Source organism: Trachypithecus francoisi, unplaced genomic scaffold (assembly GCF_009764315.1).
Source record: "Trachypithecus francoisi isolate TF-2019V2 unplaced genomic scaffold, Tfra_2.0 Lachesis_group4, whole genome shotgun sequence".
In the NCBI taxonomy this organism is placed as follows: domain Eukaryota; kingdom Metazoa; phylum Chordata; class Mammalia; order Primates; family Cercopithecidae; genus Trachypithecus; species Trachypithecus francoisi.
In genome coordinates, this window is record NW_022681469.1 from 150,819,069 (window position 1) to 150,841,835 (window position 22,767).

Sequence of the window (22,767 nt, forward strand, 5' to 3'; positions counted from 1 at the left end):
CCATCTCCATCTTTAGGTAGCCATTTGGGGGACTTTGCACCAAATGGGTTGGTGAAAAATGGCGCACCCGAGACACACGCCTGGGAAGTGAAATTTTCTCCTCGGATTTTAGCACCTCCTGGGTAAACCAATAATGACCCTTTCTGCCGCCTCAACATTCGCAAAAAAGACGCTAGTGAGGGTGACATTTTCACGAAGCCACAGTCCATATCAAACCCTGCAAAGCTTTTAACTTGTGCACTGCGGGTCAGGCGGTGGATTTCTCCCCATAGTGGCTGCACTGCGCTCTGGCTGGAGAGAAAAGAGGGCAGCGGCACAATGAACAGCGCCTGAACCTCAGGCCAGTTCCCACAGCAGCTTAGGAAAGCAGGAGGCTCCCTGGGCTGGAGGAGGCGCGATGCCCAGGAAAGACCCTGGGTGCAGGTGGGAGAAGGAACTCAGCCGAGCAGCAGGAAGTGGGGTGAGGACCACACCCGTCCAAGTCTGACAAAGGCGAGGTGCACTTCGCGGCGTCACGCCCTCCTCACTGGACCTGCCCCTCCTGTCCCCTACCGGACTCACTTCCCTTGGCAAGGAGGTGCCCGCGATCGGTAGCCAGCATCGCTATGGAAGAGGCGAGGTCCACACTGCCCTGCCCAACCCTCCTGGGCCGCCCGCCTCCTCGCCATGTCCCCTCCTGGGATTCTAGTCCAGCCGCCTTTCCACCAACGGGCAGGGAACCGTTAAGAGCTACCGTTTCCAGCCTGCCTGGCCAGGCGCGCGCCGCTTCGCTCCTCCTCCGGAGAACTTCGCCCGGCTCCCAAGCCTGGGGCATGCTAGGATTGTAGTCCCGAAGCTCTTGAAACAAAGGGCGGGAGCAGTGAAAAGACTACATACAGGTCTCAGCATGCACGGCAAGGCCTGCACAGCCAGACTTCGCCTTCAGGACTGCGCTCCGCCTCCTGTTCATGCTGACTGGGATTGTAATCCGGTCGCCCTGGGATGAAAATACTGGAAGCTTAATCAAAGTATGCCAGGCGTAGCTCCCCCTCACCAATCCACACCTCCCTGTGTCCGGAGCAGTTCTGCCATGCCAAGGGGAGCCTGGTTGTTCCCAAACCTCTCCTGCCTGCCAGGCGACAGCGGGACCAGGGCGGCTGATGGGATCTTATAATTATGTCACTACCTCCCCCTAAGATGCTGGCTTCATGCTTCGTCAGTGCCAGAAGTTTGATTTCTCACAGAGCAGCAGGGGACCGAGAGCTGCTCACAAACCCGTCAGGGTTCCCATAGTAACGCTCCTCCTCCTGGAGCTGAACTCGCCTGCCTCTTCCCTCGGCTCTGCCCCTTCTCCTCGCCCCGCCCCTTCCGTCGGCACCGTCTCTCCTTCGGCACTGCCCCTCCTCCTGGCCCCGCCCTTGACACGCCCCTTCGAACGTGCAGAGCGTAGTCCCTGCTTAGGAATGTGGCTAATGTCCAGACGTCTGACAGTTCTCCGACTTCTTGGCGTTCCACGTGGGACGCTTTCTCGTGAGTGTCTGAAACCGTCAGTTCACTGCCAGAAATGGAGATACATGGTCCCTGATAACCTGACACTTGCCTTTTCAAAGTCACTACTTCCTCTATCCTCTGGGCTGTCACAAATCTTCCTATGCACCCCAGGAGTGCCCCTTGAAGCCACATTCACCACTTCTCTGTCCCTGATCCAGGCTGGTTCCCAGGCCTTGGGGTCCTAGTGTGGACCTCCTGGAGGTAATTAACGCAGGGGCAGGACCAGAGAGCCCCTTGGTCCCTCCCAACACATGAGGGAAGTTTGTGTGGTGAGGTCATGAACAGTGTTGTGTTTCTGCTGTAAATAGGCTTTCTTGGAAACACTTAATTTCACTTTTTAAATATTCCTTTGGAACCACGTTTAGTAATTTGATGGTGAAACTTAACAGTGATAATCCTTTGAATTCATTTTTCTTTTTCTTTCTTTGAGATGGAGTCTCGCTCTGTAGCCCAGGTTGTAGTGCAGTGACTGGATCCGGGTTCACTGCAACCTCTGCCTTCCGTGTTCGAGTGATTCTCCTGCCTCAGCCTTCCCAGTAGCTGAAATTACAGGCACCCGCCACCACACCGGTCTAATTTTTGTGTTTTTAGTACAGATGGGGTTTTGCCATGTTTGCCAGTCTGTTCTCGAACTCCTGATCTCAAGTGATCCGTCCACCTCGGCCTCCCAAAGTGCTAGGATTACAGGCGTGAGCCACCACGCCCTGAATCAATTTTAACATTTAGTTTTCCAGATTAACTCAAAGTTCCCCACAACTACACGCTAATGAAACTACAGGAGGCACAACCTCAGCTCCATGCAGGACGGATGCACAAGAGCAAAAATCTCCGTGGGACGCCTTTCTGGAGCATCAATATTACTGCAGGATTTGGAAGAAACAAATCCAAATAATTTCCAACATAAGACACTGGAAATTTAAGAGAAGGCTGGAAAGCCATCTGCTTTTTTTTTCTTTTTTTTGAGACGGAGTCTGGCTCTGTCGCCCAGGCTGGAATGCAGTGGGCGATCTCGGCTCACTGCAAGCTCTACCTCCCGGGTTCACACCATTCTCCTGCCTCAGCCTCCCAAGTAGCTGGGACTACAGGCGCCCACCACCAGGCCCAGCTAATTTTTTGTATTTTCAGTAGACATGGGTTTCACCGTGTTAGCCAGGATGGTCTCGATCTCCTGACCTCGTGATCCACCTGCCTCGGCCTCCCGAAGTGCTGGGATTACAGGCGTGAGCCACCGCGCCCGGCCGTCATCTGCCTTTAATACCTGTCAGTCATCTGTGCTTTTTTTTCCCCCAAGAAAGAAAAGAAACTTTAAGGAGAACCTATTTTTCATTCTTCTAAGTAGTTAAAATTAGAAATCACAGCAAGTCAATAGAAAGCTCTGTCCTGCCAGTCTCCTAAATCACAATATGGCCTTGGTATGGTTTTATTTACATTTTTTGGAGAGATTTGTTGACATGTTGGGTATAAAAACTGGGGCATTTGGCCAATCTTTGGAAGTTTTTAGCTATTAGTTGGTGATTTATTTTTGTACCTCATTTACCTTTTTTGTCCCCTCTCCAACTTGGACTCAATCACTCCACAGGTCTCTAAGACTCTTCATTTTCTTTAAGTTTTTTCACTCTTTTATTCAGAACGGGCAATTTCTATTGCTCTGTCTTCTGTTTCTAATCTTTGAATAAGCTCAAAAGTATTTTTTAAATTTCCTTATCTTCTTATTGTTTCATAATTTTCATTTCTTTGCTTAGGTTCCACATCTCTTAAAATATTTTCCTTTACTCCCATTAACAGATTTATAATAACTGCCTTTAAAAGTGCTGAATTAGAACACCTTGAATATCTTAGGATCACATCTACTGCCTACTTTTTAAATTGTATATGGATTACATTTTCATGCTTCCTCACACGTCTCAATGAATTTTAAAGTTGTATACTGTAAAGAATCATTATAGAGACTCTCAATTCTGTTGTATAGCTTTGAAGAGCGATGTTACTGTTTACAAATGGTTTTAATTGGGCTGGATTCAAACTTCAATACCTATCTCCCCTACAGTGGGCACAGCTGAAATCCTCATTGAGTTCTTATTCACACATAGGTCATATTTGTATTATATAGATGTGTTTCTATGACAATATATAATATAGGCTGGGTGCAGTGGCTCATGTCTGTAATCCCAGTACTTTGGGGGGCCGAGGTGGACAGACCATGAGGTCAGGAGTTCAAGACCAGACTGGCCTACATGGTGAAACCCCATCTCTACTAAAAATACAAAAATTAGCTGGGCATAGTGGCATGCGCCTGTAGTCCCAGCTACTTGGGAGGCTGAGGCAGGAGACTTGCTTGAACCCAGGAGGTGGAGATTGCAGTGAGCTGAGATTGTACCACTGCATTCCTGCCTGTGTGACAGAGTGAGACTCCATTAAATATATATATATATATACATAATATATTATTCGGGTGTCATCATTATAATCTGTGTTAATTGAACAAGCTACTCCAGTATTACTGAAAACCAGGACCTCAGTTTTGTCTGTTTATTGAATTTTGTATAAATAAAATTATATAGTATGTATACTTTTACATCGACTTACTTTTATACATTATATTTGTGATATTCATTCATGCTGTTGCAGATAGCTATAGTCTGGTATTTTTGTTGTTGCTGGGATTTTTGTTTCTTTTTTTGAGACAGAGTCTTGCTCTGTTTCTCAGGCTGGAGTGCGGTGGTACAATGTTTGTTCACTGCAACCTCCACCTCCTGGGTTCAAGCAATTCTTCTGCCTCAGCCTCCCAAGTAGCTGGGATTAGAGGCATGCACCGCCACACCTGGCTAATTTTTATATCTTTACTAGAGACCGGGCTTCACCATGTTGGCCAGGCTGGTCTTGAACTCCTGACCTCAGGTGATCTGTCCACCTCCGCCTCCTTAAGTGTTGGGATTACAGGCTTGAGCTACTGTGCCTGGCCAAGAATTTTTTTTTTTCATTTTAACAATTTTTAAGAGTGCAGGTCAAAGGAATTAAGCACATTCACACGGCTTTATGAGCATCCTCCACATTTATAGGGGGTGTTTTTCATCTTGCAAAACTAAAACTCTGTACCCATTAAACACCTCACCTACCTTCCTGTAGCCCCAGGAACCACTCTTCTACTTTGTGTTTCTGTAGACTTAACTACTCCAAGTACCTCATATGAGTGGAGTCACACAGTATAGTGAAGAAATCATGAGAACGTATAATACACACTATATAACATATGTTTATTCATTTGAACACAATCACTAACAGAGATCAGTAGTATATGGTGATTATAGAGGAAGAGAGATAAAAAGAGAAAAGGATTGGACAGACACATTAAGTTTATGACAATGATGCTCAAGTACCACAGCAGTAAGTCCCCTACCCCAGTCACAGGGCTGGTCACGGTGGAGCTGGGAGCCCTGTGCAGCTGTCTGACTCCCAGAGCACACGCTCAGCCCAAACTTCACTGAGCCCTGAGGCACTCTGCCCCTGCCACCTGGGCACTCAGTGGGCCTGAGATTCTTCATGGCCTGGTCTTCTTGTCCTTGAGGTCATGGCTGGCCTACAGGGATGGGGCTCAGCAGCAGGACAGGTTGTAGCTATAGGACAGAGCAGCAGCTGTGAGGTTCTAAGAGCCACACCTCAGGCCTCCCTCCCAGTGCCTGCCCAGGGCTCCCATTCAACAAGGCCTGCTGCTGACCAGGGAGCCATGGCCACAGGCTGTCTGACACTGACCACAAGACAGAGTCTCTGCCCACGCTCTGTCAATCTGCTAGGCCAATGTGCTAGGCTCTCACCTCTCAAAAGGACTGTGGTGCTCCATGGACTTGAAACAAACCTCATATTTCTCCTGAGTCTGAACATCATAATTCCCTCTTGTCAGAGAAGTGTGATGGGAACCACATCATCCTCACAGGGCCTCCTGAGGACTCGGTTGCATGTGGTTCTCAGCATTGCTGTCACCATCATCCTTTGTGGGAAGAACCAGGCACAAGTGCCCTCAAATTCCCATCCTCCTCGAACCCCATCATGACCCTGTGGGGCCTGCACAACTGGCTCATCATTTGCACATCTGCCAGATGAGGAAACAGAGGCCCAAAGAGGGCAGCGACTTGCCCAGGCCCTCACAAGAAAGGCTGGCTCCTCCCATACCCGGAGGCCCTGTCCCAGCTGCCTTCACCCCACACCCCAACACCACCACTGACCAGGGTCCCATCCTCTGGAGTCTATGAGTATCCACATTCCCATCCAGGCTCAGCTATGGTGGGAGGGGGACAAGATATATTTGGAGGCCTGGTTGAGCAGCACCTGCTTGTCTCAGCCCCACTGAAATTTCTGCTCCACACACCAGGCTTTGTGCCAAAGGCATCACTTACCCCATGATCCACCAAGGAAGCTCCCTGCACAGAACCCTCTCTTCCTCCACTCAGGGAGTAGCCACCCAAGATGCCATCTCTGACTGACAGGGCAGGGTCTTCCTAAGGTACTGGGCGGTGACATGCCACTTCCTCATTTCCAGGGAAGGTTCTGAGATCTGGTCAGGAAGGATCCACAGGGAATGCAAGAGTCTCCAGATGCTTATAAACCATGTGGAGCTTTTGGTAGTGCTCACTGGGCACTGGGGTGAGGATCCTGTGACTGTGACTGATTAGCAATGTCTGCAAAGGACAGAGTGGGGAGCCACGGCAAACACACATATGTTCACCCCCTGTTTACCAATTGAGACCCACCTGGCCTATGAGATTCCTCTGCTGTCCCCATACTTGGTGCAGACAGGGTGACTCCCCCTGTAGAGGTGCAGAAAGAAGCAGTAGCAGAGGCCTGGCTTCCTGGGGAATTGCTGGACTAGTCTGGGGAAGGAAGGAAGGCCCCACCTACCACACCCACCCCACAGCCTGGAGGAAGCTCCATGCCAGCAGGATGGACGAGCATGGGAACCAGAGCCCTGCTCCTTCTGCAGCTCATCTTGCCTGCCCACAGCCCAGCTGCCAACACCGCATCCCATTCCGGGGTCTCCTGCCCGCAAGCCCCCAACCTGCCCATGGGCAAACACATATCATTCTGTTAATCCAGGCTAGACAGAGCTGGAGTTTTTCAAGTAAACCTTCAGTGAGAATGTTATACACCAAACACACACACACACAAACACACACACACACACACAGATCTGCACACTCCCACACCTGGCCCAGTACCCCTTCCAGCCTAATCTTTTCTCTACCACCGCTCCAAACACTTGACTCCCATCTCCTGTCTCTACTTTTTCTTGATGTGCAAATCCTGCTCAGTGTACTGTCTTTTCTGAAAAGATTTTTAAATTTTCTGGAACTTTTTCTATGGAGAGGGAAAAGAAGGAAAGATTTGAGAAATAATAAGGTGAAAGAAGAAATTATTTGAGAGTAATAAGCAGATGTGTACATTCAATTGCCTTTTGAGAACCAAAAGGATCAAACTGCCTGGATGAGAATTTCTATGCTGGTCCTGTAAACCCTAAGGGCTCCATGAGTCTGAGAAGGGAGCTCAGTGGAAGCTAAAGCAGTTCCATCTTGGATGCGAATCCACCATGTTGACTGAATTAACTCCAGTTCTGGGAATGAATGCCTGTAAGATATCTACTTGATCTACTATTTCTTGTGTAAGAGTACATACTTACGGTAAATCTTCTCCTTAGGTCAAGGCAACCTATATGTCATCACACAAACTATAGGCTACGATGTGCACCTCATTCTCTTTCTGGAAGGCTGAACTTAAATGTCCTGCACATTCCTATAGTGCATATTTACCCTTTTCCTATACTAAGTAAGCCCGAAATCTTGGGGGTAACAGCCTGGAGAATTACCTGTCTTGCCACCACTCAAGACCATGTTTCTGTCCACAAATTCCCCCCAATAAATTACCTTTTACTGACAAACTGTATTTGTCTGTCTCATTCTTTGGTTTCCTGACTCCTTCTGTGTTGGGGATCCCTTTGCAGAAACAGCCCTTTCATAGAACAAGGTACATTAGTCTATGCTCACATTGCTGGCCTTAGGGAGCTTAAAATCATGGTGGAAGGGGAAGAGGAAGCAGGCAGGCACACCTTACTTGACTGGAACAGGAACAAGAGAGAGAGGGGAGAGGTGCTACACCCTTTTTTTTTGAGACGGAGTCTCACTCTGTCGCCCAGGCAATGGTGTGATCTCAGCTCACTGCAGCCTTCACCTCCTAGCTTCAAGCGATTCTCCTGACTTAGTCCCCCAAGTAGTTGGGAATACAGGCGCATGCCATGATGCCTGGCTAATTTTTGTATTTTTAGTAGAGATGGGGTGCACCATGTTAGCCAGGATGGTCTCGATCTCCTGACCTTATTATCTGCCTGCCTCAGCCTCCCAAAGTGCTGAGATTACATACGTGAGCCACCGTACGCAGCATACACACTTTTAAACAACTAGATCTTGTGAGAGCTCTCACTATCACAAGAACACCACGGAAGGTATGGTGCTAAACAATTCATGAGGGACCACCTCCATGATCCAATCACCTCCCACCAGGCCTCACCTCCAACACTGCAGATTACAATTAGAGATTCAGGTGGGGACACAGATCCAAACTATACAGAGGCCTGTGGGTATGGCTGGATTTTGACGGCCACAGCTGTTGGCAAAACCTGGGTCTTACTTAACCTGACCATGCCTGGGAATGTTATGGTACCCCATGATCCCTGGACTTTCTGGGCACGACTGGCCCATCCTCTGGATTGTAAATGCTCTAGAAGTTTCTGGGTAGGTTTCTGCAAAAGACTTTAATCTGTAGATATTAGAATAATATCCATATGGTTTTCCCAGAGAATGCCAGGCACATCACTCCAAAATGTCTCACACCACTCTAAACCATGTCAGAGAGTTGCGCTGTGTAAGTTTCTCTGGGAGCAACCAAAAGGTACACTGTTGGTCCTCTCAGCTGAAGGCAAAATGGTCCTGGGACTTTGGGTCTAAGGGTATGCTGCAGAAAGCATTTGCCAAATTCAGGACAATATGTCACGGACCTGAGCAAGTGTTTAGGTTTTCCAGGATTTGATCCCTTTGGGGGACAGTAGCACGCATGGCCAGAATCACCTTATTCAGTTCCAAATAATCAATGATCAACTGTCATAATATCCCAAGAATCAACTGTCATACTCCACGTGCCATCAGACTTTGGCACCAACCACACAAAGCTGTTTTATGGGCTCTGTGCACACATGCAATCCCCGTCCTCTCCAAGTCCTGAAAAGAAGCCATGATCTCAGGTCAGGCACGGTGGCTCACGTCTGTAATCTCAGCGCTTTGGGAAGCTGAGGTGGGTGGATCACTTGAGGTCAGGAGGTCGAGATTAGCCTGATGAATATGGTAAAACCCAATCTCTGCTAAAAATACAAAAATTAGCCCAGGTTATGGCACATGACTGTAATCCCAGCTACTCAGGAGTCTGAGGCAAGAGAATCTCTTGAACCTGAGAAGTGAAGGTTGCAGTGAGCCAAGATCATGCCACCACATGACAGTCTGGGTGACAGAGCGAGACTCTGTTTAAAAAAAAAAAAAAAAAAAAAAAGCTATGATGTCCTGGATGTCCTGTGCCCTCCTGGGAGGCAACATTGTTTGATGCACACCAGTCCTGTTGTGCGGGATAATGTCACCGGCTTCCATTTGGCTTCCCCTCAGAGCACGGCTTTTGCGACCCTCACCTAGAGACAGAACTTGTCTAAGGTTGCCTCAAGGACAGTTCCCAGGAGAGTGTTTGTCCCAGCATGTGCTGGGGGATTGATAAGATGTAGACCCCTCAGAGTCAAAACTTGTTGCTTGCTCTGAAGGGACCAGTGACTCATTCTAGCCACATGGGCCTCTGGTGCCCTTCAATAGCTGAACATTAAAAGAAATATCGGCCCTCCTGTCATGGTAGGGGCTGTGGAGCTAGCTCCACTCCTGGGAGAGGGAAGAGGTGGCGGGACCAGCCTGCTCCTCACATTGGCACCCACACTCCATCCCCAGCCCCAAAAATCTCACTCCTGGCCTGTACAGGTCCCAGTATCAGCCATGCCTGCTGTCTACACCAAAACAGCCACTGCTGGGGCCCTCAGCCCTGCCCCTCAAGGCCTGGCCTGGCCCAGCTACTGCCACAGACCACCTAGAGCCCCAGTAAGCTTGAGGTGAGTGTGGGGCAGGTCGGACAGCTTATCTTTCCTCCTTTTTTCTCTGCCTGCCAAAGAAAATTGGGACCCAGAGCATCTGCTGCCACTACCATCCAAAGCCACCCTCAGAAGCAGGCCTGAGGCTGCAGGCTCCCCGGCACCTCTCCACAGAGCCTTTCTTCCATCTAACCTCCACAGGGGCAGCTAACAGAGTGAGCAGCAGCAGCAGGCTTTCCTCTAGGTGCATTCCTCCTCCTCTAACTTGGGGATCTTGCTCTTGGCCCCCAGCAGAGCCTTTGTTCCCTGGTGGACTGCCGTGGCAGAGGCCAGCCTAACACCTCTCTGCCTGACGAGCTCCAGGCTCCTCGGAAATTTCAAACCCCCCATCAGCCTCCTCTAGCCCTCTGGAGCTTTCACAGCATCTTGGCACTCACAGGGTAGCCTGCAGGCATCAGGCAGTGGGTGACAGAGCCTCACATAGGTGCTTGCAGTCATCCCAGGATCTCCCCAGTAGGATACTGTTTTCCCTAAGCCATTCTCTTTTTTGTTTTGTTTTGTTTTGTTTTGTTTTGAGATGGAGTCTTGCGACCGAGTCTTGCTCTGTCACCCAGGCTGGAGTGCAGTGGCATGATCTGGGCTCACTGCAACCTCCACCTCCAAGGTTCAAGTGATTCTCCTGCCATAGTCTCCCAAGTAGCTAAGATTACAGGTGCCCACCACCATGCCCGGCTAATTTTTGTATTTTTAGTAGAGTCGGGGTTTTGCCATATTGGCCAGGCTGGTCTTGAACTACTGACCTCATGATCCACCCACCTCGGCCTCCCAAAGGGCTGGGATTACAGGCGTGAGCCCCTGCGCCTGGCCTCCCAGCCCGTTCTTTAGAGTAATGCTGACTACACCAGTTCTTTCCTCAGGCTGAATCAGTGGCTGGAGTTGCCCCAAATGTGACAGCAGGAGAGTTCCTACAAGAGATTGCCCCAAACCGTCCTGAAATGGGGCAGCTGGAATTCCAAAGAAAGAAGCCCCAAAGCCCAGAGTGGTCTGTCCAAAGCATGCATCAAAGGAGCAGACACACAGAGGGGGCTGCAGTGTATCCTTGCAAGGGACAAAACAGATGTTCTACCCTGGTATGTCTGCAGTGAGTGGGTCTGGTTATGGAGCTTATATCAAGGTTAAGAAATTTGGCTTAGGGCCAGGGCTAGTTTCTATCAATGCTGTGGGCAACATCCTCAACATTTTTATCAGTGCCTGTGAATGTTTGAGACCCTGGCTTGGGTTTAAGCCTGCAGGGAAAAACCTGCGGCTGGCTGTTTCACAGAGTGGTCAAGTTACCCTGTAGTTCTAAGTCTGGACAGAGAAAACAATGAGGAGGAAGTAGGGTAATAGACATTATTCTTTGCTGTAAGAATTTTTTTTTTTTTTAGATGGAGTCCCACTCTGTCACCCAGGCTAGAATGCATTGGTGCAATCTCAGCTCACTGCAACCTCCACTTCCCAGGTTCAAGCAATTCTCCTGCCTCAGCCTCCCAAGTAGGAGGGATTACAGATGCCTGCCACCATGCCTGGCTAATTTTGTTTTTTGTTTTTGTGGTTTTTTTTTTTTTTTCAGTAGAGACAGGGTTTCACCATGTTGGCTAGGCTGGTCTCAAACCTGACTTCAAGTGATCCGCCCCCCTCGGCCTCCCAAAGTGCTGGAATTACAGGTGTGAGCCACTGCACCTAGCCTGCAGTAAGAATTTGTACTGGGAAGTGGAAGTCAATTGTTTTTCAAGATTGTTTCATGTATTTGGTTTCCTGTGCACATTTATATCAGTTTTGGTGTGGGGAGAGTTGTCAATTTCTACAAAAAAAGTAGCTGTGAATTTGAAGGGATTGTTTTGAATTTCTCAGCCCATTTGTGGGATATTGTTATCTTGGAAATATTAAGTATTTTTATTCTTGAAAATTAGATACCTTTAAATTATTTCATATCTTGATTTCTTTCAGCATTAAAAAGTAATTAAGTATAGGCCAGGCATGGTGGCTCCCACCTGTAATTCCAACACTTTAGTCGGCAGAAGCAGGCAGATTGCTTGAGCCCAATTGGAGACTGGCCTAGGCAACATGGAGAAACCCGGTCTCTACAAGAAATAAAAAAATTAGTCAGGCATGGTGATACACACCTGTAGTCCCAGCTACTGAGGAGGCTGAGGCTGGTGGATCAATTGAGCCCAGGAGGTTGAGGCTGCAGTGAGCTGTGATCACACCACTGCACTCCAGCCTGGGTGACAGAGCAAGGCCTTGTCTCAAAAAAAAAAAAAAAAAAAAAAAGAAGTGTAAAATTTTTGCACTTCTATTACTTTTTCTAAATATTTTTGAAGCATTATAAATCAAATATTTACATTTTATTTTTATTGTTGGTTGCTTTAAGTATAATTTTGTATGTGTATTTTGTGACACTGATCAAGTTATTAATTCTAGTGGTATTTTAGTGAAACTCTTAAACATTTTTATATAAGAATTATGTCATGTGCAATTAAGACAGTTCCAGAAGTTGACATGGGGAAGGAGGGTGAGCAGTCAGGACCCCAGCAGGGCCTGTGGACAGGTCACACTGAAGGAAGGGGCCCAGGTGATGGAACCTTCAAGTAACCTCACTTCCTTGGTGACAGACCCTCCAGAACTTAAAACTCTGGTAAGCAGAAACTCTTATTCTAGACACAGCCCTGTATCAAGCTAATTTCATGGAAATGCTCAAGAGCTAGATGTTCTCCTACTATATATTGACTTCCTGAGGCTCTCATCTGTGGAAGGCTTGAAGTGAGGGCATCTTCCAATGATGCAGACGTTGGTCCAGCTCTCATCCACAAATCCTCAGGTCACATGGCAGGAGACACCCATAGGTAACACAGGGCCCCTCAGGGCAGACCCATCCAGGCCAGACCTCACCTGTTATCCCATCCGAGCAACCCCACATCCCTGCCCATCATCATGTGTTGGGGGAACAAGAGTTGAGGGTTCCCTCCCTGGACAGGAGCAGGTGGTAAGGTGTTTGGAGCCTGATGGGTCTGCCAGGATCATATCCCAAGTCGTGGCTGGCAGGATAAGAACTTGAGTGTTGAAGAATATATTCCATAATAATATTCCATAAAGGAGGCCATTTCCCTCAGCAGTTCAGCCTTGCAATGCAGGTGGAGCCTGAACACGATCATCTTCTATTTTCCATTTCGGCCACTTCTCAGAAAACATCCTATGTGTGCCCTAATGGTCTGTAACCATTGCTAGAGCATCCATACACACCACTGCACACTGAAGGACTTTAACAGCAGAAGTTTAGTTTCCCACAATTTGAGAGGCTAGAAATCCAACAACAAGCTGTTGGATGGTTTCTCTGAGAACTCTCTCCTCGGCTTGTAGATGGCTGACTTCTATCTCTGCGTCCTTACTGCCTCTTCTAATAAGGACTCCAGTCATATTGGATTTGGGTCCACTCCAATAAACTCAAAACATATAACCTCTTGGAGACCATATGTCCAAATACAGTCACATTCTGAGGCACTGAGTGTTAGAATGTGAACTTTGAGGAGGGGACACCACTCAACCCATTGGATATATTATTCCCGTGTAGATGACAAACTCCTGGGAGATTACTCGGCGGAAGGATATGCATGTGTAAAATTGTAATAGATATAGACCGATCACTTTCCAAAAGGGCTTTGGAAGGTACACTGCCACCAGCAATGTCTGAATGTAGCTGCTTCCCTGAATCCACCTTGTCCTGGATGTTAACTTTCTTCTAATGTTCTGGCAATCTGGTATCTATGTGGCAAATAAAATCATGTTGATTCGTGTTGATTTCCAGTTTTCTGACTGAAATTTTTGAGTCATCTTTCAATTGCTTAATACATATGTGTTTTCCCTGAGTCACCTGCTCAGATTCTTGGCCCTTGAAGTGGGCTTTCTCCCATCCCGGACTCTCCCAGCATTTGCCCCCTTGTCATGTCTGTAACTGTAGCTGTTTGGCAAGATTCTTTTTAATGTTAAAAAATTGTGTTGCTCAAAGTCAAAAAAGTATTCCTAGGCTGTCTTGCCCTGTGCACTGTCTCTAAAATAGAAAATGGGCCTTCTTGAGGCCCTTTCCATCCATGTGAGGAGTAGACAGAGCCTCCAGCAGTTTGAAGGAAATTTCTTGCAGCCCTTTCTGTTTACGGTTCTCACTTCTGACCCATGTGCTGTTGAGCAGACATTTGACATTACAAAGCCTGTGTTTTCCCAACTTTACAAGAAGGATGTTTTTTGAGGACTCACTGGGATAATTGTCTTCATACAGGCTACTAATATAGATGGGTGCTGTTGCTCCACAGATGACAAAGTATCATGAAGATGCCTTGAAGGTGTTAATGGCTTAATTATTGTCCACCTCCACATAAAACTTTCTTGTCGTTGTTTCTTTGATTTTCAGACAGAATTTCCCTCTTGTCACCTAGCCTGGAGTGCAATGGAGCAATCTTGGTTCACTGCAACCTCCACCTCCTGAGTTCAAGCAATTATCCTGCCTCAGCCTCCTGAGTAGCTGGGATTACAGGCACCCTCCACCACACCTGGCTAATTTTTTGTATTAATAGTAGAGACAAGATTTCACCATGTTGGCCAGGCTGATCTTCATCTCCTGACCTCAGGTGATCCACCCACCTTGGCCTCCCAAAGTGTTGGGATTACAGGCATGAGCCACTGAAGCTGGCCCACATAAAGCTTTGGAAGCCTTGAACCTTCACCATGGACACCTGTGTCCTCCACATGCACAAGTCTCTGAAGAATAGGAACTTCCTGGGATAAGGCCCAGCCCCCAACCTGCCAGTGGTTCACAGTGCTGTCATTGACCATATGACTCTTCTTGTTCCCCTCCATAAAAAATAAGTCTACTCTGGCTGGGTACGGTTGGCTCACACCTGTAATCCCAGTACTTTGGGAGGCCGAGGTGGGCAGATCATGAGGTCAGGAGCTTGAGACCATCCTGACTAACACAATGAAACACCATCTCTACTAAAAATGCAAAAAAATTAGCCATGTGTAGTGGCGGGCACCTGTAGTCCCAGCTATTCAGGAGGCTGAGGCAGGAGAATGGTGTGAACCTGGGAGGCAGAGCTTGCAGTGAGCTGACAGTATGCTACTGCACTCCAGTCTAGGCGAAAGAGCTAGACTCCGTCTCTAAATAAATAAATAAATAGTCTACCTGAAACCTTGAGATGGAAATTATGCAGATACTCCCAGCTACGTACAAGGGAGAAGCTGAATGAGGCTCTTGTACCAGACTTCTAAGTTGAGCCATCTTCTCCTTATCACCTTCCTGGGCTCCTCTCAGGACTTCACTACCAATCCACTGCTCCTGGGCCAGCTATTTAGTAGGTGTCTGTCTCCTCCAAGACACAGTGGTGACTCTACAAGCTACTAGGTGGGTACTAAGGATATCACAGCAGCTTTCTGAGCCTGTCTATGCCTCTGAAAACAGTTTTAACACTTTAAAAACAATTTTATACCATTAAAATAAAGTTGAAACATTATCTCAAAAAGTATTTTAAACTCCACCGCATTTCACTGTTTTAATGTGGAACTGGTAAAACAAATTAATTCTCAGATTCAAAATGCTTCTTTTCTACTACAATGCAAAATAATATTACCCTGAACACCTGCCTCATGAATCACTTATAACACTGTTATAAAGAGCCTCTCCACTTAGATTTTCTTCATGGGTCTTACATTTAAATGTCCTTAGTGTTCCATGGAAAAGTGTATTCATGGTGCCCACCTAATGGAGAAACATGTCTCAGAGCTCAGATACAGAAACCACATGCTTTCATGTAAGTACTAGAAATGAAGATATAATAGCAAGAAATTTGGGTTTAATTTACATAAATATTTGCTTTTCAAAATAACCAAAATTATTTCAATTCCAAAAAGTATAATTGTAATGTTATTACAACTATCCAAAAAAGAGAAAATCAATCTCTTTCTCCATTTAAACTTATGTACAAGTAAGCAACCTATTTTAAATTATTCTGTATAGTCAACATGGATTTAGAGTAATGTCTCAAACTGTTACTGCCATAGTGCTTTTTACTGTCAATTTATGACATTTCTTTGGCTTGATTTCTAATTTGCAATTTCACATTATCTAAATCTGTATAATATATTCTGGTAGAAACTCTCCAATGTTCTCTAAGGTATATGTATGGAAAAATGTTTTCCCACATTAATTACATCCATAGGGTTTCTCCCCAGTATAATGTTTGAGGAACTCCTGGAGAGTTTCCCTTCAGTATAAATTTTCCAGTGTACAATACAATCTGTGGTATAAGTAAGGTATTGCACCTTTCTTTATATTTGTAATGTTTTTGTTCAATAAAATAATCTTGTGAATTTTAAGGGTTGTATTTTGTGAAAGACCCTTCAACAGTCATTACATTTATACCAATTTTATTTAGTATGAAATCACCGATGTAAATTGTGATATCAACATTTATTAATGGTTTTACCACATTCTTTACTTTGGTAAAATTTCTCTCCAGAATGAATTCACTTATAGTAAAAGTTGAGCACAAGATAAAACCTTTGCTACATTCCCTTACAATTATAGGGGTTCGCTATCACGTGAATTATCTTATATTCAGAAAGGATTGAGCATTGATCAAAGACTTAACACATTCTTCACATTTCTTGAGTTTCTCTCCAGTATGAATTCTCTTCTGTTTAGTAAGGTTTGAGAACCAGTTAAAGGCTTTGCCACATTTGTCACATTTGTAATGTTGCTCTCCAGTATGAATTCTCTTGTATCCAATAAGATGTGAGCTCCGGTTAAAGGTTTTGCCACATTCTTCACATTTGTAGCATTTCTCTGCAGTATGAATTATCTTATTTTTAGTCAGGATTGAGCCATGCATAAAAGCTTTTCTACATTCTTCACCACTGTAGGGTTTTTCTCCAGTATGAATTCTCTTATGTTGAGAAAAGTATGAGAACCAGTTAAAAGTTTTGCCACATTCTTCACATGTGTAGGGTTTCATTTCAGTATGAATTCTCTTATGTCCAATAAGATGTGAGCTCTGGTTAAAGGTTTTTCCTCATTCTTCACATTTGTAGCATTTCTCTCCACTATGAATTCTCTTATTTTTAGTAAGGATTCAGCTATGCGTAAAAGCTTTTCCACATTTTTCACAATTGTAGGGTTTCCTTCCAGTATGAATTCTCTTGAGTCCAATAAGATGTGAGCTCTGGTTAAAGGTTTTGCCATATTTTTCACATTTGTAGCATTTCTCTCCAGTATGAATTCTCTTATTTTTAGTCAGGATTGAGCCATGCATAAAAGCTTTTCCACATTTTTTTACAATTGTACCATTTCTCTCCAGTATGAGTTCTATTATGTTGAGAAAAGTATGAGAACCAGTTACCAGTTTTGCAACATTCTTCACATGTGTAGGGTTTCCTCCCAGTATGAGTTATCTTATGTCCAGTGAGATGTGAGCCCTGGTTGAAGGCTTTGCCACATTCTTCACATTTGTAAGATTTCTCTCCAGTATGAATTCTCTTATGTCCAATAAGGTGTGAGCACTGGTTCAAGGCTTTGCCAAATTCTTGCATTTGTAGGGTTTCTCTACAATTTGAATTCTCTTATTTTGAGTAAGGTTTGAGAAGCTGTTACTGGCTTTGCTATATTCCTTTTGTATGGTTTCTTTCCTGTATGTATTCTTTTATGTTGAGTAAGGATTAAGCACCAGTTAAAAGCTTTGCCACATTCATCACACTGAAATATTTTGGTAAGCATAGTTGATAAACATTGGCTAAGTCCATTATAACTTTTTTGTGTGTGTCCCTTACACTCACCCACACTTTTCCAGTCTTAAGTTTAAATTTTGAGTGCCATAGCCTTCCTATCTTCTCAGTATCACTTTTGGGAATAAATGTTTTACACTTTGCTCAGGCAAAAGATCTGGAGTAAAATGAGAGGACACAGCTAAAAAAATAAATAAATTATACCCCTTATTAGACTCAGGTGAGTATACTTTATGAATACAAAATATAAAATTATACCAAGTGCAGGGGCCATTGAAAATAATATGCTGAGAATAGATAGGGCTCAAGGACAGTGTCTCTAGCTAGTTGCACTTTCAATGAACTCCAGTAGTCAAGGATACTATCTCTAGTTGAACTTTTAATGAACTCTAGTAGGCGCCAAGAAGGCAGACAAAATAAGAAAGAACTTAGAAACTAAGCAGTAGGTTATATCTGGGTGCAGAAAGTTTGTTTTGTATTATGTCATTTTTGCTGACGTGGGATTTATGGGGTATAAATAAAGTGAGGCGGAGGCTTTAGGCGCGGCCGCCATGTTCTCTGTTTGTCTTTGTCTTTTGTGTCTGTGTCTGTTCATTCTCCACTACCCCCAGCACGGGCCCCAAGAAGTGGCGCAGCGAGCAGGGTGCACAGGGTGAGTAGTGGGGAACAAGAAGGGGAACCCCCTAGGAGCGGGTAAAACCCGGGAATTAATTATTAAGGGGAACCTTCTTAAGCTTTCATTATGGGGAATTCCAGTTCCTTGGCCTCGGAATATGTAAGATTATTACAAGGGCCTCTACTTTCTATTGGGGTTGATGTAAAAGAGAGAACGTTGCGGAAATTGTTTGCTCATGTGGAACAACATTGCTCTTGGTTTCAATATCAAACTGAAGTACAATTAAATAAGCGAGAATGGCAACAGGTTGTTAAAACCCTTCGTCAAGCGCATCAGCGCGGCGATGTAATGTCAGCGTCTTTGTGGACCCTTTGTGCCTCTATTACTCAGGCTTTGGAGCTCTTAGAGACAGATTCGGAAAAGAGAGAAGGCGGGGATGTAGAGTCTTTGAAGTCTCCGATAGCTGCTTCCCCTCATAATTCTGTAACTGAAGGAGAAGGTCCTTTGTGTGATAATGTGTCTCATGGAAAGGAATCAGAGATTCGAAAGGAGCTGCAGCCGGTTGTTCAATTGTTACAACAAATTTTACAATTGCAGTTATCTCCCCCCCAACCTTCTCCTCCACCCACTCCTGTTTTTACTTTTCCCGTGGTTCATCCACCCCCATCAGTACCTAAGGCGGAGGAGGAGGACAGTTTTCCCCCACCGCCACGGTCAGTGGAAATGCTGCCTCGTTCAGGCACAGTTTTTGCTGTTCCTGCTTCTACTGCCAAAGCTGTAACTAAGGTATTGGATTCTCAAGAGGATGAGGATCCTTTACAATTGTTCCCCGTTATTAGGCAACCTTTTGGTCCTAATGACCAATTTCCTCAAGGGGGTATAAATGTACAGTATAATGTTCTTCAATTTAAGTTTCTTAAAGAAATGAAGGCAGCTATTGCTAATTATGGCACTCAATCTCCTTTTGTTATGGGGCTTCTAGATTCTTTCTCTTCTGAGAATTTGTTTTTGCCTCTTGATTGGGAGACTTTGGGAAAGGCTGTTTTGGACCGCTCTCAGTGGCTTCAGCTACGCAGTTGGTGGCTGGAAGATGCCAAAGAGCAGGCTCGCCGCAATGCCGCTAGAAATCCTCCAGGACCTACAGAGGAGCAATTAACAGGCACTGGTCAATTTGCTACCGTAGAGGCTCAATCTGGACTTGAGGACGTAGCATTATCGCAAGTTAAAGCACTTTTTTTAAAGGCTTGGTGTAAAGTAGAACCATCAGGAAAAACTGCCTTGTCTTTTGTCAAGATTTTACAGGGCGCAAATGAACCTTATCCTGATTTTGTGGCTCGGCTTCAAGATGCTGTAATAAAGACTGTGGGTAGTGGGGCTGCCGGTCAAATTCTGGTAACCACACTAGCTTTTGAGAATGCTAATCAGGAATGTCAGAGGCTATTGCGTCCTTTAAAAGCTGCTGGAAACTTACAAATAGAAGATTTTATTAGAGCCTGTGCAGGAGTGGGAGGGGCTGCCTACAACGCTCAGTTGTTTGCTGGAGCTTTATCTAAGGCATTTATGGGAAAAAAGGGAGTTTGCTTCCAATGTGGAAAGACCGGTCATTTTAAAAAGGAGTGCCGTAAGTTTTCTAATAGGAGTGACTCCTCTAAAGTAGAATTTAAAAAGCTTCCTACTGAGCCCTGTCATCGTTGCGGCAGAGGACGACACTGGACTAATGAATGTCACTCTAAGGTGGATAAAAACGGTAACTCTCTCATTTCTAAATCGGGAAACTTGCAGAGGGGCCCTTCAGCTTGGGGCCCCAACAACAATACAAGCCCTTTTCATTTGAAATTTCCAGTCAGCTCAGGGGTTCAGCATCAGCAGACCAATCAGCCAATGTTAACCCCCAATTTTCATTAGCTCAGCTTTTCTCTGCTACTTCTGGTAGCGCCGCTGCTGATATGGTGATTTTACAGGCTGTTGAACTTACCCCAGAAATGGGAGTTGTTAAATTGGCCACAGGTGTTTTTGGGCCATTACCCCCCCACATACTGTTGGATTGCTTATAGGACGAAGTAGTAGCATTTTACAAGGTTTACAAGTTCATTTGGGTGTTATAGATTCTGATTATAAAGGGGAAATTCAAATTATGGCCCAAGCTCATAAACCCATATCTCTGAAAAAGGGGCAGCGAATTGCACAACTCTTTGTATTGCCTTATTTTCAATTTCCTTCACAGAGGCAAGAAAGAACTGGAGGTTTTGGAAGCACAGGTAAACATATTTTTTGGGAAACTTTAGTAACTCAACAAAAACCTTTGTTTCCCCTTGAAGTGGAAGGAAAAATTTTTCAGGGTTTGGTCGACACTGGAGCTGACGTTTCTATTATTGCTTCTGATCAATGGCCTTTACAGTGGCCTAAACGGCCTGTTGCTGTCTCTCTTACAGGATTAGGTTCTGCCTCTGAGGTGTATCAAAGTTCTCAATCCTTAAATTGCCAAGGGCCAGATGGTCAAGTGGCCCAAGTTCAGTTTTATATTGTTCCTATTGCCCTAAATTTATGGGGGCGAGATTTATTGCAACAATTTGGAGCTTTTGTGTCTATTCCTCATGTCTCTAATTCTGCCAAGAATATGATGTTCCGCATGGGCTATAATCCTCTTGAAAAATCTTTAAACATGTAGCCACTGTTCAACAGCCTCAAGCCCTTCCCTTGACATGGAAAACTAATATTCCTGTGTGGGTTGAGCAGTGGCCTTTAACACGTGAGAAGCTTGAGGCCTTGGAAAACTTGGTTCAGGAACAATTATCCCTAGGTCATATAGAACCTAGTACTTCTCCATGGAATTCCCCTGTCTTTGTGATTAAGAAAAAAACCGGTAAATGGAGACTATTAACAGATCTTCGTGCTATTAATGCATGTATTCAACCCATGGGATCCTTACAACCTGGCCTTCCTAACCCTTCTATGATTCTTCAAGATTGGTTGCTTATGGTTATTGATTTAAAAGATTTTTTTTTTCTATTCCTTTGGATCAAAACGATTGTGAACGTTTTGCCTTTTCTGTCCCTGTTTTCAATAATTCTCAGCCACTTTCTCGATATCAATGGAAGGTTTTGCCTCAAGGAATGTTAAACAGCCCCACCTTGTGTCAAGAGTTTGTTCATCGAGCTCTGGATCCTGTTCAAAAATGTCATCCTTCTGTTCTTTTATATCATTATATGGATGACATTCTTCTTGCTGCACCCACTAAAAAAGAGCAGCAAGATGCTTTTACATCCTTACAAACGCAACTCTCTTTATACTCACTTAATATTGCCCCAGAAAAAATTCAAATAGATTTTCCTGTTCAATATTTAGGTTATACCTTGGGAGCGCAGAATATTCGGCCCCAAAAGATTCAAATTCGACGCGATCATTTAAAAACATTAAATGACTTTCAAAAGCTTCTAGGGGATATTAATTGGATGCGTCCTGTTTTGGGAATACCAACGTATCAGTTACAACATCTTTTTTCTATTCTAGAAGGAGACAGTCACTTGAACAGCTCACGTCATTTAACTCCTTTGGCTTTACAGGAACTCCAGCTTGTAGAGGAACAACTTCAAAAGGCCCATCTACATTATATCCTTCCCGACGTTCCCCTTTCCTTTTGCTTATTTCATACTTTACATTCTCCTACAGGTATGATTCATCAAACAAATTGGCCGTTAGAATGGATTTTTTTGTCCAACAAAACATCTAAACGTTTGGCTACTTATATTGATCGTTTAGCTGAATTGATCATCAAAGGACGGCATCTCTGTCGACAACTTTGGGGAGGAGACCCTTCTTTCATTATCTCTCAATTCACTCATAGTCAAATTACTTATCTTCTTGCTACTTCTGATTCTTGGCAAGTTGCTTGTGCCTCATTTGTCAGACAATTTTCTACCCAATATCCTAAGTCTCCAATTTTTTCATTCTTCAGACAGCATTCTGTGTTGCCCTTTTCACCCATATCTTTATTTCCTGTTCAAGGTCCTACCTTTTTTACTGACGCTAGTAGTAATGGTAAAGCTGGATATTGGAGTGTTCATCAATCTCGAGTTACAGTTTACCCTTATCCCTCGGTGCAACAGGGAGAACTGTTTGCTATTCTCATGGTCTTACTTGATTTCCCTTCCGCCAGTTGTAACACTGTTAGTGATTCTCAATATGCCGTGTATGTTACTTCTTATATTTCTCAAGCTATTCTACCTCTTTGTGCTACTTCTTCTCTTCAAAAACTCTTTTCTTTGTTGTCTTCTACTTTGAGCCAACGTCGAGCTCCTTTATTCATCACCCATCTTCGTTCTCATTCTCAACTTCCTGGACCGTTAGTTCATGGTAATGCTCAGATTGATTCACTTTTAATCGGCCACCTGCAGGCTGCAGAACAAGAACATGCTCTACATCACACTAATAGTTCTGGCCTTCAACGACGATTTCATTTAACTCGTAAACAAGCTCGTTCTCTTATTCGAGCTTGTCCTTCTTGTGCTCCTTTGAGCATTCCATCTTTTCATCCCGGAGTTAATCCACGAGGTACTCAAGTTAATCAGATTTGGCAAATGGACGTCACACATGTCCCTTCTTTTGGACGATTAAAGTATGTTCATCATACTATTGATACTTTCTCTCATTTTCA

General features: G+C 44.9%; 1 long non-coding RNA gene across 1 annotated transcript; it reads right to left on the reverse strand.

Annotated features, from left to right (window-relative positions):
* Positions 1-565: 565 nt before the first annotated feature.
* On the reverse strand, positions 566-1,270 carry LOC117073553. The gene is made up of 2 exons (XR_004433272.1): positions 1,166-1,270; positions 566-976 (listed from the first exon to the last, which is right to left on the reverse strand). It is a non-coding gene; the product is annotated as an uncharacterized LOC117073553 (long non-coding RNA).
* Positions 1,271-22,767: the final 21,497 nt, after the last annotated feature.